Source organism: Danio rerio, chromosome 21 (assembly GCF_052040795.2).
Source record: "Danio rerio strain M-AB ecotype USA chromosome 21, GRCz13ab, whole genome shotgun sequence".
Taxonomy (NCBI): domain Eukaryota; kingdom Metazoa; phylum Chordata; class Actinopteri; order Cypriniformes; family Danionidae; genus Danio; species Danio rerio.
This window is the reverse complement of record NC_141041.1, coordinates 42,420,158-42,434,164: the sequence shown is the minus strand read 5'-3', so window position 1 is coordinate 42,434,164 and position 14,007 is coordinate 42,420,158. Positions and strand designations below refer to the sequence as shown.

The window sequence follows — 14,007 nt, the reverse complement described above, 5'->3', positions numbered from 1 at the left end:
CAGCTGCACCTTCATTTGTGTCTTTTGAAAACAGCAAGAGCAGCAGTTCGTCTTTGCTGTGTCACTGTTTTGTCATGTTTCTGTGCTGCTGTGCATGCAAAAGTACTTAGTATGAGAATTATTTCATGCAAAACTTTTTTTTTTTTTTTTTTTTTTGCGTTTTATTTAGCCGCGCAGAAATGTATGCCTATCTCTCATTCCGTGTTGTTCAAAAAGCTCAGTGTTGGTCCACAAACAAAAGTGAAACCTATGCTTATTGGTTGTGATATAGCGAGTTTGAACCAATCTGGGCATGGAGGTGGGACAATGCATCAATATATCATGTCTGGTTTGTCCGGAGACACAGTGACGAGCGTTTCTTTGTCAAATCAGCGTTGTCAAATTTTGATGACGTAACCGCACTGATTCCGGAGCCTCTGAAAGTCCCATGTTATGGACAAAGTACTATTTAATTTTTTATGGAGAAATAGACATCACTATTTAAGAAAGGAAATTATGTGTAAACAAAAATGCAATGGTGGGTTATCTGTATTAAGTTTTGAAACTTTAAACAATACATTCAAAATTAATTGGTTAATTAAATTCATGAAAGAAAAGGACAGTATGTGGTATACTTTTCCAAAACATATATTTGACATGATTGGGGGTAAAGAATTTCTGTTGAGTTGTGATTTTAAAATTGACAAACTTCCAGTGAAATTAGCTAAATTTCACAAACAAGCTTTATTAGCGTGGATGCTGGTATTTAAACACAATTTTTCTCCAAACAAATATATTATATGGAATAATAGATGTATCCAATATAAAAATAAATCTCTCTTCTTCCAAAAATGGTTCGAAAATGATATTGTATTAGTTAGACAACTTCTTAATTTAAACGGTAATTTGTTATCTTACAGTGAATTTTTAGATAAATTTGGTTTTCCAGTTACTCCAAAAGAGTATGCTATTGTATTTGATGCCATATCTCAACAGCTTCTTCATTTTATAAGAGCGTATGGAAATAGATCTTTTGAAGGAAAATATGTTAAAGAAAACCTTTTTTTAGGAGATATTGATATTATTAAACAAAGTTATACTAATAAATATATTAGAAATCTTATAACAGGTGATACAGTTGTATATAATAATTTAAAATGGACCAATGTATTCATAAATATAAATTGGAAAAAAGCTTGGCGTTCTTGTGAAATATATTGTATAAATAACAAAGTAAAAGAAGTTACATTTAAAATTTTACATAGTATATATCCAGTTAAAGAGGTTTTGGAGAGATTTAATTTGGATATCGATTATTTCTGTGATTTTTGTTGTATGGAAAAGGAATCTATTGTCCACATGTTTTGTGATTGTATATATACAAGGATTTTCTGGGTGGATGTGGAAAATTTTCTAAGAAGGAAAACAAATATTGTGTTTAAGTTAAAAAAATTTGATATTTGCATTTATTATTTTAATACATGTAAAAAAATTACCTTTCTGGTACAACTTTTTATTATTTTGGGAAAGTTTCATATACATAAAAAAAAATGGACTGGATCAAAGCCAAATTTTGTTCACTTTCTTCAAGAGACTAAGGACTACTGCACAAGTTTGGAAAACATTGTTAATAACAAAGCAAAGAAGACTTGTAATATTTTTAAGGAATATAAGATTTTTACTTACTGAATGTTTTTTATTTATTTTTTTATTTTATATATATCAATATACACTCTGGCATGTATTTTGTTCTGTATAGTATTGTATAGTTATGTACTTGTTAATAAAAAAAAAAAAAAAAAAAAAAAAGTCCCATGTTATGTGATACCGCACTGGAAAGATGAGATTCTCTTCTTTATGCCAATCTTTGAATTGTATGTATCGGATCAGCGGATCAAAAGTTATTAAACATTTAGGAGCAATACTTATTTTTAGCTGCGGGCGGCTGTCTCGGTCTTTAAGGGTTAAAACCGTTGATATGCAATTGTTCATGGTATGATAATCGTGCACGTTCAAATCGTGGTAAACCGTCATACCGGTATATTGTTACAACCCTACCCTTGAATACATTTTTAGTGCTGTATCAGTACTTTTACTCCACTACTTTCCCTCTACTTGCAGTCACTACTTTTTTTTTTACACTATTTTTTTTTTTGTCTATAGGGATTAGAAAATTCAATCCTGTGATTCCTGTCCAATCAATTTGCACATAGAAGTAAAGAGGTAAGTGGCATCATACTGAACTACCTTAAGTCATGGGTGATTTATAATTGCAGCAAACTGTTTGGAAGCATTAAAAGTGTCTAAGAAGATGTTTAAAATCTTTACACGCATTGACCCAGAGACTGTTTAGATGCATTTCACTGATGAGAAGATGGCGGATGTTTAATGTATGATGACCGAAACGGCCTTAAACACCCAGCAGGCACAAGACGTCAATATGACGTTGAATTGACATTGTACCACAGTCAAGTTGATGTCAGAACTTAACGTCAGACCGACATCAATGTCCAACGTCCAACCTAAAAATCATCCAAATGTCAATGTCTAATAACGTTACAGCTTTACATTGTGTGGATGTCACCACTATGTCAGTTGAATTTTGGTTTCCATACATGACGAATAAATGTCAGTATTTGACGTCAATATGACGTTGGTTCAAGATATTGGTTTGACGTTGGTTTATGGTCACTTTCTAACATAACCTAAAATCAACCAAATATCAATGTCATTTAATGTTGTTATTGGACATCAAATGAATATTGTCCTTAGACACTAGCTACATTTTGGTGACATCACAACCTAAATCTAACCTTATATATTAATGTCTTATGACATTGTGTGTTTGCTGGGTAATTACTAAATGCACTACAGAATGTTAGAAATACACACACCTATAAATTACATGTAAATCCATCAGCTTGTTACAGCGTAATACTCACTACTCTTGAGTACTTTTAAAAGGCTTTTTACTCATACTTTGAGTAATATTTACAACAAATACTTTTACTTTACTTGGACTACATTTTTGGGCAAGTAATGGTACTTTTACTTAAGTACGATATTTCAGTTCTCTTTCCATCAATGGTTATGATTCACTCATTTTGATGTTGTTTCAAATGTGTAAGAATATATATTTTATTATGAGTTTGGATTGACAACTATTCAAAGATTCAAAAATGTCATTTCTGCTATTTACTTTCATTTGCCATTTTGAAGAATGTCAAAATGATGCGACAAAAGTTACGTAAAAAAACCCTTTTTAACTAACCCTCAGAGTTTTGTTTCCCTTAATCCAACTAAAATGTTCAGCAAACAATTCACAAAATGCCAGTGCACTGTAAAAATAATAATAAAAATAAGTAAATAGCAGAGTTTTGTATTTTCACAATCTTTTTTAGTTTTTTTAATGCTTTTGAATCACACAAAGGGTTCTAGGGTAAATTATTGTTGTTAAAAAGTTAGAAAAAGGAATTTTTATTGCCATATTTAATAGTTTGAAGTAATATTTGTCTGTATTATTGCTGTAAATATCCAATATCAAAACCTTATACTGCCAATACTGTTTCTACTTCAAAAAATTTACTTGTTTATTCCCTTAAGGGGTTAGACAACTCTGTTCAGACAGAAGCTTCACACAACATAAGAAATAAGGTAAATAAAAATGTACAGGCACAAATAGTTTCTGTTGTTATGCTGTTATGTAATACATCTAATAAAATATATTGGTTCAAATTTGTAAAATGTCAATAACAGTCACTTTGTTAAACTGCAGAGTTTGATTTTTTTTTAAAAATGACAGAGCAGACATTAAGATCACATTAATCCATTTCATAACTGTAAATAAACAGAAAAAAAAAGATGTGGATCATGTGAAGAGAAACTGTTAATTACCAGATACTGTTTACAGTATGAATGAATTTCAATTTTAGTGAGCCATGTGAATGCTTTGTGAGTGTAAAAATAATCATTGACTAAGGCCCAATCCCAATTCAACCCTTTAGCCCAGTGGTCACCAAACTTGTTCCTGGAGGGCTGGTGTCCTGCAGATTTTAGCTCCAACCCTAATCAAACACACCTGAACAAGCTAATCAAGGTCTTACTAGGTATACTTGAAACATCCAGGCAGGTGTGTTGAGCCAAGATGGAGCTAAACCGTGCAGGGACACTGGCCCTCCAGGACCAGGATTGGTGACCTCTGCTTTAGCCCTTCCCCTTGCCCCTTCTCCTCATTTTGCGTGTTCATGTGAAGGGGTAGTGTGTCCCATTTCTCTTTAGCTTGAAGGATTAAGGCTCAGGGAAAGAGGTAGATAGCCCTTAAAACTGAGATTTTTCAGCACCATACTCGAAACCAAGGGGGAAGAAAATTTCCTAGAATACACCAGCCACAATGGCAGCATAGCGGCATCCGGAAGTAAGGAGATCCCCAAATTAGTTTTTTTTCATTATTACAAATTTTTACAACAAACAAGCACATGTTTCAATACATTTAAAACCGCGTTTGTGTTTTACCATCATGCTTTTATTAAAAAAAAAAAAAACGCTAAAATAAAAATTGCAAAATTTCACTATCTATAATACCTAATAATAACTCCTGTATAGCAATCCCACAACATTCTGACACTCAACACTCGGATACCCTGTCAGAAAAGTCTAGTGGCTGGGAATTACCTCTTTAGAATAGAATTGGGATTGGGCCTTAGTGTTTGTCTGACCAACTTTTAATAAACACCCTTCCTCCAGTCAATAAAGTTACTGTGTGGATTACTTGTACTTTGCTTTTAGCTGGTCAATATTTAAATATATTTTACTGTGGCATCTTAACCAACAAAAGACTTCACAAACAAGGTATTTTTAATAGCTTGAATGTGTCTTGAATCTAAAATCGATGGAAACAATGGTTTGAGAGGCTTTGAGAGCCTTTTCCCTAAAATATTCTCAGTCAGACTTTATTTTTATGCTCTGTTTGTTGAATTAAGTTACATTGTGTCTGCATGCCAACTAATTCTCATTAGATTATAAGTAGACTGTTAGGTTGGGGTTAAGGTTAGTGTAAGTTGACATGTACTTGCAAAGATTGTTATAGTCAGTTAAATGTCTGTTGAAGGAGCAGTATCAGCAGATATTAAGCAGACAGTCAACTAATACTCAAATGGACCATCAAAAAAAAGAGAAAAGTGTTACCATACTCTGTGTTGATTCCAAAAAAAGGTTATTCTTCTTTGTATTTGATCATTCCCTACACCTTTATTTTAACAATTTAAGAAAAAACTTTTAAAAATGTAAAATTTAAACTCTATCAACAACCATTTTAGATCATCAAAAGTCATTAAATTGAGTGACTGATAAATGAATGAATAAAAATATCAATTAATAATAAATAAAAGCATTAATTGTATACAGATGTTCTCATCACATGCAAATTTCCCACATTTTACATAAAACAACATGTTTAAAAGCCTATTAAAATGTGTATTATTTATTAATGCTGTTATCAAACTATTATTCAAACTGTGCTCAGGCTTAAAAACACACGCATTTGCACTGATTCTAATTAAAATTAAACATTTTTAATTGTGAAATCTTAACACCAAATGTTTTCCACTGTCTATATGTAACTCCTTATATAGCCACAGTCAGTAAGCTGAGATCTGGGTTTTAGACACAGCTCAGGTCATGGGAACATTAGTCTTTTATCTTTAGGCTGATTGACCACGGCAGAACCCAGTGAAGGATATAAGAGCTGCTTTTGTGTGAGTCTCATTAAAGCACACCGCCTCCCCTGTGTTGTTTTATCCTCCTCGTCTCCTGTTTATCTAACATCCTATCCCACCGCTTTGGATAACACTGTCCAAAAAGCCCTAATCCCATTCCTCTTTGCCATAGAAATGACATTGGCAGATAAAACCAGAAGTCTATCTCTGCTGGGTAGCCCGTAGGGCAGGTCACAGATATGGCTGTCTTCAGGCCAGTGCGAAGGTTGTCCTCCAGGCCTTCAGATAGCACTTTATGTGCTGCCTTTTTTGATTGCCTTTTTCTTTAAGAACAATTATTTGTTTGGTTCAATCACCAATTCAGCTGTCTTGTCAGTTTATTGACCTTACTTTGCAATGCGGAAGTGTGCTCGCTTTAAAACTTCTTATTCAGTTGTCTATGGGAAGAATGACTAGGAACAATTAGGAATAACAAGGGCGTTCATGACTATACATAACAAGTAGAATAATATGATAAAAAAATATCAGTCCACAACCTCAAACAGCATAGCCAGCTAGTCCTAACATCTTAAAATCAAATGAATGAGAGCGGAAGTCTCAAGCCAAAATGATTCTAATAGCTGTGCTCAATTGTAGACAAAGAATAAGGTCAATAATCCACATTCCAATAATCCCAGACTGCCGCATTTAGGGCTCTATTTTGACGGTCCATGCGCAGAGCGCAAAACGCAGGGCGCAAACGCTTTCAGGGCGTGTCAGGACGCGTTTTTTCTAATTTAAGGACGGGAACTCTGCCTTGCGCTGCGACGCATGTTCTAAAAGGGTTGAGTTTATTTTCTTAATGAGTTATAGGTGTGTTTTGAGAATAAACCAATCAGAGTCTCATCTCTCATTCCCTTTAAGAGTCAGCTGCGTCGCGCCAAGAGCGCATTCGCTATTTACAGGACGTAAAGTAAGTCTAAGTGGAAAAAATTAGCATTTCACAAGCAAACAGTTATCAGTTTTTTAACAGAAAACTGTTAAACAGAGCATCTACTGCGTGAGAATGAGAGATAATGGATCACTTTCACATTCACTCTTGGATAGGGAAACCTTTACTCACAGACATCAATTAGTCTATAAATAAATAATTTTGTTTGTTAAGCGCAAATATTTGTTTCAAAACTATTTTTAAATTCAGTTATAATTTCCAGCAAACGAATAAATGAATGATAATAACAAAATGTGCTGAAAAAGCAGTGGTTTTTCATATTTATGTAGGCTAGAAAATAATGTTTTGTAATATTTTAATCCTTTATATTTATATTCTATATCTATTCTTATTATATCCTATATATATCCTTAATATTTACATTTTTTCATATGTAAAGATATTTGCCTATTGCTCTCTTGTGCGTGTTAAGCAGTGCGTAAGCGAGGCGCAACTCTGCGCCGGAGTTTAGACCGGGTTAGTTTTGGTCTAATGAAAAATCTATTATAGATTCTCAAAATAGCAACGCGCCAGCAGTGCGCCTCAGAGCGCTTTCCTTTTTAGACCAGAACGCCTATGGGCGCACAAATGAGCGCTAATGCATTTGCTATTTAAACAGCGTAGCGCAACGCCTCAAAACGACTCTTGCGCCAAGCTGAAACTACCAAAAGACTACTGCGCCACGCCTTGCGCCACACTGCGCCGTGTGTATGATAGGGCCCTTAAAGTTATGGGCTGCAGAACTGAAACCAATCACTTCAAATAATTGTTGCAATATGTGAGGTTTTCTTTGGGAGAAATGCTTAATACTTCATTACATGTGACTTGTTTGTGTTCTGACCACTTGTGCTTGGTTTTATACTATAGCAATAAAGTGTTTAGACTTTTGAAAACATTGTTGTAATACATTGAGCCACTAAACATTGTACTTATAATGTTTTTCTACAGGAGGAAAATGTGAATCACTCCAAATACTTCAAACATAGTCCGTGTTAGTGAATGCAATGGCTATTGATGAAATCCAGGCATAACACTGTATGACAAAACTTCAGATGACTGTTTTATAGCCAACATACAGCTCAATCTGTCAGATTCTGGAGTGCTTTACAGGTCTCAAGAAAAATATAAATGATAAGTGATCTTACGTAATAACAAATACATTTATAGACTTGGTATAGAAGTGTATAATTTCACTCACCTGGGAAATGGAGGCAAGTTGAACAGTTTGTGAGCACAATTAAGTGCACACAGCCTGCTATAGTATCTGATAATTACAGGAAATAGTTCCAAAAGGCAATTGACTGTGTAAAAAAGCATTAAACAAAACAAAAATACGATGTATATGTTAAGTTTAGTGGCTAATCAGCCGGAATCAGCTGAGGTGACGAGACAGCGAGCAGCGAGACCTAGCTGCCACTCAATTGGCCAAACCCATAGTTATGCAGACTTAATAAAAGTTAATAAAAACTAAACAGATGAGTTATAAAAAAATTCACCCTCTCACAGTTGTCATGAAGGGTAATATTAGCTATATGCACCAAAGCCATCGTTTGTACCAGGCTGTAAACATGTTTTTATCAGCTGTAAAAAATGGCCAATTTGCCATTGCAGTCAGAAATCACCTGGATTACCTGGAGCCAGCCCCCAAAGGCGAGTCGATGAATTGCAGTTTTAGTTACTTCTGTATTGGCTTCCCGAGGGAGATCGGGATGTTGCTGCTTGGAAAAACTCTACTTGCTGATGTAACATGCAAAGTGATGGTTTTTGTCAAAGGGGCGGGGCTTAGCCTTTAAAAGGAAGCCCTCAACTCAAATTTGGGGTCAGTTAACCTAATGAGCGAGCGAGTTACTGTGGTGCCATGACCTATCCGTGTATAATAGTGTGGATGTACATATATCGATTGTTTGTTTGCTGTTTGTTAGTTTTTTTCCTCCAGGTGTTCCGGTTTCCCGCACATGTCCTAAAACATGTGGTATAGGTGTATTGGGTTGGCTAAATCATCTGTAGTGTATGTGTGTGAATGAGTGTGTATGGATGTTTCCCAGTGATGGGTTGTAGCTGGAAAAGCATCCACTGAGTAAAATATATGCTAGATAGTTGGCAGTTCATTCCACTGTGGCGACCACGGATTAATAAAGGGACTAAGCCGAAAAAAAACAACAAATGAATGAATGTCACTTTGCTGCGTTTTTGAGTTATTTTATTTATTTTATTTATTACACACCCTTATGTCGTTCCAAACCCCTGAGACCTACATTCATCTTTAAAAAAAATGTAAAAAATATTTTAGATCAAATCTGAAAGCTCTCTTAACCTTATTTCCACCTCCATTCAAAGCTTCAGTAAGACTTTTGTGTGTCTAAAAACTGTAAAAATTACTATGTTCACCTGTGCCTTTTGTGTCCGATCAGAGTATGTGTTTACTACAGGCAATATGACATTTGTATATTGCACTGTTGACTCTAATGGCAACATGCTGTACTACCTATGGTAAACACACACCTTGACATGGAAGAGAAGGTCTAATAAAGTCACTTTTACAGTTTTTCTGCCAAACAAATGTGTTCTTGGTGCTTTGATTACAGTTTATCTGTACTTTGGACATCTCAGGACTGTTGCTGTCTACGGAGGATAAGAGAGCTCTCGGATTTCTACTAAAATATCCTAATTTGTGTTCTAAAGATGAACGAAGACATTAGGGTCTTGGAATGTCTTACACAGGACGTTTGTACACAGGTAAAATATTAGAGGAATTTAGATTTTTGGGTGAACTAACCCCTGAAGTTGAAGTTAACACTAGCTTACTAGCAACATACTGAAAATAACACTTAAAAAAACTTTCATTTTGATTTCAGGGGGACTTTAAAATGGAGTGCTTGGGGCCTGACAGGGTGGCTGCATTGCACTTTGCATCCTCGGCAGGGCTTTGACTGTGTCTTTGTTCCATATCACAGTAGTGTTTCTAATTAAGCTGCAGAGATGGAGACAGACAGGCTGCCGGTCGCCTGCAACACTGCGGCACTGCTGTAAAAAATGAACTCCTCACACCTCCTGTCCTGCGCACAGTCTGTGACCCGCAGCTCTCAGTCTCTGCTGGAGCTCCAGATCTGCTGTGTGCCAGTCATCATGCATAACTGTTGACATATATAACTGCTGAGGGAAAATGGATGTATAGTTAAATATGCCTATATTTGTATTCACCTTTTTCAGACATGTACTGTAGTAATAGTAATTATGTGTGTTAAACACACATTTCTACAGTTGAGAGAGGCTTTCTTTAACTCACTACAGTTAAAGTAAACAGATGCGATTACAAAAAACACCAGAAAATTAAGAAAAGATCTTCATCAGTTTGACAGCAAATGCAATTGTCTCAAAACACTCGCAAATAGCTGTTTCAAGGGGACCTCAAAATGTGACATACCATGGCTGTTTAGGTTAATAATGTACAAAAGACAACAGAGTTGTATCCGCTTGTTAAGTGGTGACGTGTTTTTGACCTATGTAATACTGTTTCCGGGTCCAAGCCTCCATTCAGTGGAGAAATCATTCGTTTATGATCACGTTTTATTCCTATCACACATTAAAGTTAATTTTATATAAAATCATAGTGTACACAACAATCTCTGGGCTTGCTGCATAACAAATACCAAAAATTTAACAATTTATAAAAAAATTAATCACTTTCTGGCCATCCGATATTAGGCATGGACATATATACTGCGATCGCGAAAGCATTAAATCGCTTTGTAAAGGTTTATTATTACCATTTCATGAGTCTCCCCATTCAGTTCAATAGAGCGCTTGGACCCGGAAGCCGCTTCGCATGACGTCACACTTAACAAGCGGATAATCAAGATGTTAAAATAATAATAAAAAAACTCACCTTTTAAAGACTACCTACAACTTCATTGAAACACTGATGGCACAATAAGGAAATCCCAGCTAGGTCCGTCACGTTTTTGTGTCCTCTTTAAACATTTCAGTTGAGTTCAGTGCTATATGCATGTGTTGTGAGAAAATGCAGCTCATTTTCTTAATGTATTTGCGTTTTCTTAAATTGCAGTGTGTTAAGCTCGCTCAGCCACCATAGTAAATCCCTTATAAACAACAATTAAAGGCTCTAATCAGAAAAAGTAAATGACCAAGTGTTATTCAGAACAAAAAAATAACAATTATTTGAAGATTAAAAATAATCAAACTGTATCATATATTTATTCATTCATTCATTTTCTTTTCGGCTTAGTCTCTTAAATTATCTGGGGTCGCCACAGCGGAATGAATCGGCAACTTATTATATGTTTTACTTATGCATATGTTTTACTCAGTGGATGCCCAACCCATCACTGGGAAACATCCATACACACTCATTCACACACACACTATGGTCAATTTTAGCATACCTAATTCACCTATACCACATGTATTTGGACTTGTGGGGGAAACTGGAGCCCCCGGAGGAAACCCACGTGAACACGGAAACTCCACACAGACATGCCTACTGACCTAGCCGAGGCTTGAATTAGCGACCTTAATGCTGTGAGGTGATCGTGCTACCACCATATATTTATGATAGAGAAAATCTGGATTTTTTGAAAGTCATTCTCATCATGCTAGCAGTTGATCATGTTGGTATACTGACTTAAGTCAGGCAACAAAATATCTTGACTATTATGCCAGAATGAGAGGATAGTCAGCCATATCAACTTTTGATTTTCCATCAGTCTTAGTAAACGATGTTACTATAGAATTGTCAAGTCTCTATTCCATTCAATGATCCAATTCAGTGACTTATGCTAAGCTAAGCTAAAAATACTCCAGTCAGACCCTGAGATCAGCTGAATGGATACAAAAAATGGTTAAACTCAACTGTTTACCTCAGGGGGAGTTGTAAAATAAGCTTATTTAATAAGTGAAAGGGATCTTTAATGATAGTTGTCAGAACCATACTTAAAATCTCATTCATATTCATGACGTCATGATTACAAAAATTTAATAGCATTTTTTTTACACTGTATAATTCGTTATTTAGAATTTTTGCATGCACATATTTTAATGCGCAAATAAAATTTCATAAGTGTTTAATTACTAACATAGGCTCATTCTGAAAACGTAGCTCTATTTAGATTTCTGAAGATTGTAACTAATGTATCGCTGCATTTTATCTTTTAAAAAAATGCTACGGGACGGTATGATGGCGTTCCTTTTAATGATACCAGCTGATCACTTACCTCTATATGGATGGCTTTTCAGCTGTTACCAGTTTGTCCAGTAGCTCGCCATTTACGTCGGTGCACTTGAGATGCAGAGAGGAGTTGACCACGATGACGGGGTTTGAGTCTGACAAAAAACAGTTCCAGACAGTGGGTGAGACAAAAACAAGCCAAAAAATAAAACCATCAAGTAAATAACCGAGTGAGAATGTGGTGAAATCTGAAAACATGATACAAATCAGGTGAGGGTGTTTTCTTTTTCTGGATTCCTGTTTAAAACTGTCGGTTGGGTTTAGGGAAGTGAGTGGGCGGATCAATCAGTGCTTTCGAAAACACTATTGGTTGGGTATAGGGCAAGGATGTCCAGACACGGTCCTGGAGGGCCGGTGTCCTGCAAAGTTTAGTTCCAACCCCAATCAGGCACAGCTGGCCTAGCCAATCAAGCTCTTACTAGGCTTTCTAGAAACATTTTTGCAGGTGTGTTAAAGCAAGCTAAAATCTGCAGGACACCGGCTCTCCAGGGCGAGTTTGGACACTCCTGGTTTAGGGAAAGAGGAGGGTGGGTCAGTCCGTCATTCAGTCCTTCGACAGCGGCCTCTTTACGTGAGAACAGCAGGCGCGAATTACACTTGCAAGAGAAATTTGAGATCTCACAAAGCGTACACAGCGGCCTCAGGTGAATTCACCAAAACTGCAAAAATCGTAGCTGTATTTAGCGCTCTTCAGAAATACATAAAGTGGTAAGTTTTTAGAATGAGTCTGGGTTGTTAATAACAAAGCTCTTGACTCTTTCTGTGTTTTTCAAGATGACAGCAGACAGAATAAATTAATTGTCAAACTAAAATGACACCAAAAATGGACACCCAAAAGCTATCAGACTTAGTTCTGTCATCAAAACAGATCGTTAAGTAAAAAGTAAGCTGAATCCTCTGACTGTACATAAGCACTGTGAGAACTCCACAATGGCATTTACTCAGATTGTACTTCAAGCTTCATTAGGAGATTAGAGAGCTTCTTTTTCTGCTGTCTTCTCCATCAAAGAGCTTCTTATCAGCCCCCTGAGGTTGTGCCGCGGGGAGGAAGGTCAGTATGTGAATGGATCCACTGCATATTATCATGTAGGGAAGGGCGCGGTGATAAGACCAGGCTTTCTCACCCATCTGATGACCCTTATTCTTCCTCCTCTCAAACTGGTGCCTTAAATCACAGCACAGATCAAATCAGAACTCCTTGAATACCTTTTATTCTTGAAATACGATGTGTTTGTGTTGTTGATAATAATGTAATGAAGTGAACTTTCGAAAATAAAATAAATAAAATAATGTTTTCCCCACTTTGATATTTCAGTGGTGCAAGTATTTTACGTTTTGTCAGTTTAGTGGCTAATTCATACTAATTTGTATGAGTTCACTCGGACAAAATTGTACGATTTTAAAAAAGAGGCGTGGCACCTAACCCTACCCTTAAACCCAAACATCATTGGGGGATGAGCAAATCATACTAAGTTGTACGGATTAGACTGTACAAATTCATACGAATTAAAAAAATTAAAAAGTTAAGAATTGCTGTGAGATTGTGTTGGTTATTCATGTTTATGGTTATATGATTAAGCAATTCTTTTGTATTAAATAAGAAAAAACACAAATGCTCCATATATTCATCTCAAATAATAGGAAATCTTGAAAAAAAAAGTGAGTGTATTAAATATATAATCAAATTATAAAAATAAAAAATGCTTAAAAAAACATTGTTACAATAGTATAAATATGTATTTAATTGTCAAATGTGCACAAAAGACATTTTATATTTAAATAGTAATATATATTTACTATTATTAAAACTATAAAAAAATTTATTATTATAATAATTTTAATTATTAAAAAAGTAATTACTATAATATACAAAATGTACAAATCCATAAAAAAATAATGCTAAAAAATACCATGCCTAATAATATAAAGTGCATGCAGAAAGTATTCACAGCTCTTCACTTTTTCCACATCTTTATGTTACAGCCTTATTCCAAAATGGATTCAATTAATTTATTTCCTCAAAATTCTACACACAATACCCCATAATGACAATGTGAAAAAGATTTTTTTTTATTTGTTGCAAATTTATTAAAAATAAA

The 14,007-nt window shown here is 35.2% G+C and overlaps 1 protein-coding gene across 1 annotated transcript in view; it reads left to right on the top strand.

Moving 5' to 3' along the window:
- prrg3 (proline rich and Gla domain 3) overlaps positions 1–10,314 on the top strand; it is a 303,812-nt gene extending 293,498 nt beyond the window's left edge. The window contains exon 6 of the transcript XR_015520558.1: positions 10,202–10,314. The gene's annotated coding sequence lies outside the window, so the exon portion shown is untranslated. The remainder of the gene's footprint in view (positions 1–10,201) is intronic.
- The last annotated feature ends 3,693 nt before the right edge of the window (positions 10,315–14,007 follow it).